This window comes from Triticum aestivum, chromosome 3B (genome assembly GCF_018294505.1).
Source record: "Triticum aestivum cultivar Chinese Spring chromosome 3B, IWGSC CS RefSeq v2.1, whole genome shotgun sequence".
Classification (NCBI taxonomy): Eukaryota; Viridiplantae; Streptophyta; class Magnoliopsida; order Poales; family Poaceae; genus Triticum; species Triticum aestivum.
Genome location: NC_057801.1, coordinates 851,409,902 through 851,415,169, shown reverse-complemented (window position 1 = coordinate 851,415,169; position 5,268 = coordinate 851,409,902). Strand labels below are relative to the sequence as shown.

The window sequence follows — 5,268 nt, the reverse complement described above, 5'->3', positions numbered from 1 at the left end:
GATGACACTCACCCGATGTAAAGAGTAGTACAAATTAAGGTCATAGTGATCATGCACCAATACTACTTAACAAACAAAAAGGTTAACATTCTTGTATGCATTGATATATCTCGGTCCATCGAGTTCTTGTAATACATATTGTTGTAGATGAAGATTTTATACACACATACCCTGCCCCATTTCACCATTGATTTAATCCAAGGGGTCGCAAAAACAAAGCTAGCTAGGTCTAACTAGCTAATTAATTACCAGGTGTGTTTTTTTTGAAAAGGAGGGTAACCCCCGGCCTAATTACCAGGTGCATTACTGGTGCTGGAATAGAAATTGTAGCCACCGCCGCCATTGCCATTGACGACGACGTCTCGGTAGATGCCCCTGCTGCTTGTGTAATCCTGCTGCTGGTGGTGGAACTGGTGGTCTTCTCCGACTCCGTCGTCGCCATTGCCGCCACTCTGTAGCACTTGTTGGAACATGTCCTGCAACGCCGCCATTGTGGTGGGCATTGCCGCAGCTGGCGGCCCGACCATCTGGTGATCCATGGCTTGCAGGAAAGGGAAGCTCTGCATCTGCGCCGCCCTCCACTCCTCCATGCCGCCGCTCTGTAGCCCTGTTTGAAACATGCCCTGTGTCGCCGCCATTGTGGTGGGCATTGCCACAGCTAGCTGCCCGGCCATCTGGTGATCCATGGCGTGCGGGAAGCTCTGCATCTGCGCCATGTCGTTCTCGTTCCCCTGCTGCTGGTGGTGCACGTCGCCCTCCACCGCGTAGTTGCCGCCTTCGGCGAAGTGCAGCTTAGCGGGGAAGCTTAGGCCAAGGCTCGCCGGGTCCAAGCTGTCAATTAACAGGCCTTGCTGGGGCGCGCTGCCGAACATGGAGTACTGGAGAGCGGGCGACAAGGTGGTGGCGGTCGACGCAACCTTGGGCTTGGCGCTGCGCTTGGCATGCCGGCGGTACCTGCCGCCGACGGGGACATTGCGGAGCGCGCCACGCGGGTCCAGTAGCGGCGGCATGCACGACAGAAGTGGCGGGGCTGGGTGAGCGAGTAGTTGTTGAAGTAGCAGAACTTGGTATTGGTGGAGTCGCAGCGCGGGCAGTTGAGCCGCGACTGTGGCTGCGGCACCCGCGCCAGCCGCGCCCGCTCGGACATCGACATCTGCTTACTATCCCTACCGCCGTTACCATCACCATCTCCAGAACCGCCGCTGCCGCCACCACCATCACCACCACCTCCTCCGGCCCTGGCCGCGGCCATTAATCCTTCCAGATTGTTGTTGTTGCCTCCTCCATCACCATGACCAGCAGGTGAAGGAACAGTAGTGATATGAGTGTTGTTGCCCTGGCCGCGGCCGATTTGCTGCAGCTGCAAGGAGATTAGAAATTACGCATATATCAGCCAAGATGTATATGCATGGGGAGTAGTATAGTATTTCAAGATATACTCCTTTTCTAAAAAATCAGCAGGATATACACCTGCAATCAGCAAACCCTAGCTTTGCTAGCATACATATTTTCTTTCTTTTCTTCTTGTGTGAACAAGATCTTGAAAGAATAATTAGTTAACTAATTAGCTAGAAGCACAAATATGCATACCTGCAGCTGGTCGTGGTTCATGTTCCAGCAGCTTGATGAATCTAGGAAGGCAGGAGGGAAGATCATAGCCAGTGATCTTGAGAGAGAGAGAGAGAGAGAGAGAGAGAGAGAGAGAGTTGTTGGTGTTGGGAGAGAGGTGTTTGGGCGGCTGGAGGTTGGAGAGATAGTGGGAGGGAGAGACTTAACAGCAGCTGGGGAAATCAAATGGAATCACAGTAAATGGAATGGAAGCTAGAGAGGCAGGGAGGGTAGCTAGCTTACCTCTCTTGACTGCTTTGAGGGACACACACACACACACACACCTGTGGAGATTTGGAAAGAATAAGAGGAGGAGAGTGCTACCCCAGGCCACCCCATTACTTAATGCACTAATTAGCTAGCTTGCTACTTAATTTGCCGCCGCAAATGTAAATATCCAGGCCACCCCATTGAGTTAAATGGTACTAATTAGGTAGGACTATTTTGTTTCCACAATAGCAAGTCATATCACTCACTCTGTTCTGATAGTACCCCACGCATTCCACGTTCAACCAACAATACCAACAATTAAACCAATAAGGACTTTTGCAGGAACAATAGCGGTATTCGTCCCCACCCCCCAGCCCCCCATTTTAACATCAATGAACCATATTTTTACGCCCGTAATTTTTGTCTTACTTCATACGTAAAAAGAGAACGTAAGAAAATATATAATCACCATAAAATTTTATGTTAAGTAAGATTGTGAATGTAAAAACATAGTGTAAAATATACATACAATGCAAATTTTCTGGTCTTATGAACTATATATATTTGTTTTCTTATGACAAATTTTATATAGTGAATCAATATGAATTTAATTATTTGTATATCAAATGTAATTTATTTATGAAAGATGGTAAGATTACCTCGGGTGAGGAATATTATTATTATACATGTACACTTTGGATATTAAGATTGCACCAAAACAAATTCATAGGATAGAATTATTATTTTTGAAATTTTGGAGGAACCCAAACATGAGGTCTAATCTCGTAGCAAAATTTTCATTTGAATTTTTCAATGTATCTTGTGTCTTTTTCTAATCAAGCAACACTTAATATCAAAATTTTAGCATTTTTTCTTATGGTGCATCGAATGGCATCTTCTCAACAATTCCCGTGTTTTTTTTTCTTTTTAGTAGGAATCAAGACGTCATGGCATTCTAATCCTGTATTGTTTCTATTTCTATGTTTTTGTAATATTGCGTTCCAAAGAGGCCATAAAATGTGGAATATGTCAGAACGAGTTAAATTTTGATTTTGAAATGTACATGTGATGATTAAAGAAAAAGACACCATGATCTCTAGTGTTTGTGTTGGATATAAAACATAACTTTACATGGGAAGAGACTAACATTATATTTGACCATGCAACTGCTGGCTGAGTTTATTTGTGATCCCTGAACTCCATGATTTAAAAAATTTGATGGTTTGATTTCTACCCTCGTGAAAGTGGTATGACTAATGACGTGGAGGTGGTTTTTCCCAAACCAACCTGCACACATAAACATGAAAAAAAATACAGCGCTTAAAGAACAAAACTCGAAAGGAAACTTCAGGAAAAAAGGCAATGAATTTGGAAGTGTTATCGAAAATCAGAAAATTATGGTAAACTAATATCTCCTGCCAGCACCCCTTTGCACAAACTCCAATGTAGAATGAGAGATCACATCATTTATTATCTCACATCCTATTAGGAAAACTAGATACAACCCATTGAAGATGTTATATGTTAAGATGTTGGTTGATGACATGGCACATTTTACCAACAAGCTAACGTACAAACTGTTGGAGATGCCCTTAATGCATAGGTACTTAGTTTTTTGTAGCTAAGCTTTCTTTCTTTAATGATTTAGCAACTAAATTTTTTCATGCATTGGTAAATTTATTTCATGTAAATGTTTTGTCTAGGTTCATGTGCTTGCCGTTGTTTCTTTTTAGCATAACCACACCCGTCTATATCCTCTTAATTAACTTGTCACATCAGATTTTTACCTAGATGGCAGGCTTAGCACCTGTACAAGGTGGAGCATTTCAAGGAGCCTAACATAAAAGAAGTAACATAATAGCAGGGTTAATAATATAGCCAACTGCTGGCTATTATGATGTTGTCATGTCATATATAGTCATCACTTCTAATCACTCATAAAATAAGTAGCTATAAAGTCGGATATAAGATTACTACTTTTCTCCACCTTCTCTCTATCTCTTTCTTCACATTTATTATATCTACCTAGAAACGCGCATAGAGCTAGGTTCTTACATGAGAGCCCACTTCGGTCACTATTTTATGTATCCCTTCTCCACATAGGCAAAATTGTCATGCGAGTGAGCTATAAGCCCACTATTGTATTTGCTCTAAGTGGTAATATCACATATATTAGGCAAAATAGATGATGTGGCAAGTAATTAATGAGAAAAAAGAGCCATGTGGTAACATAATATGTTACTCATACCATGGGTAACATCGTACATATCAAGACACGATAAGTTTACCCGTTCAAAAAAAGACAAGATGAGCTTGCAACCTAATAAATGAAGTGTTGCATGACATCACACATATGTTACTCCTCATTATATATAGGTAATAACATCGACTAGTAACTCCCACTATGGCTAATCTAACATAAGCGATAACATCACACATATCTAGACAAAAATAGATAATGTGTCAAGTAATTGAGGAGTAAAGAGAGGCATTTGGTAACATAATATGTTAATCCCGCTATGGCTAGTCTAACATAAGTGGTAACATCGTACATATCTAGGCGAAAATAAATGATGTGCCAAGTAATTAAGGAGTAAAGAGAGGCATGTGGTAACATAATGGTAACATCACAATACTAAAACAAGATGAGTCTAAACCTAATAGTTGAAGTGTTGCATGACACCACATATATGTTATTCCCCACTATAGAGAGAGTAACATAGAGGAAACATATGCATGTTACCGGTTTAAGTTAGGGCATCTCCAAGGTCGACACACAAACGTCCCGCATGCGTCCGGACAGCGGAAGCCATCCAATATGGGCCTGTCTGCAGGAACGGTCCAAACGCGATTTCTCCTGCAAACGGGCGACAAACGTGGGGGTTGTTTACGGGAGTCTGGACCGCTCCCCAGCCTGCTTTCGATCGTCTTGGCCCACAAAACCCCCCACCCCTCACCCGCATGTCCCGTGTTTTCCATCCCTCGCCTCGCACCGCTTTTTATGTTGCATTCATGCCGCCCAGAGCATGCAGCGGCCGACATTGATGTTGCGAATTGACTGGACGGGAATGAGGCACAGACGGACGCGACCTCTCGGGCATCGCTGCCGCTTTAATGCGAACGCCGCGACCCGAGAAACTAACTCCAGCCGCTGCGTCGCATTGAAGCAGGATGACTGCCCTAAACCTGGTCATGGCTATTTAAGACGCGCTCCGGCGTCGTCCAGATCCGGACCCTCCCGAGCACCGCACCGTCCTCCTACCCCTCGCCAAGCCCTTCCTCCTCTCCATGCCCAGCGGCAAGCCAAAGTCCTGGTTTACCGCGCCGGCAGGCGGCACCGATGGAAGTTCGTCGTCAGGAGGATCGTGGCGCCATCGCCCTCGTTCACCTGCACCATCCGCATCCACGACGGTGGGCTCGTCCGGCAAGGAGGGGATAGTCCTCTCCTCC

At 44.6% G+C, this 5,268-nt stretch overlaps 1 pseudogene; it reads right to left on the bottom strand.

Annotated features, from left to right (window-relative positions):
* Nucleotides 1–287: 287 nt before the first annotated feature.
* On the bottom strand, nt 288–1,656 carry LOC123067120 (dof zinc finger protein DOF5.1-like; annotated as a pseudogene).
* Nucleotides 1,657–5,268: the final 3,612 nt, after the last annotated feature.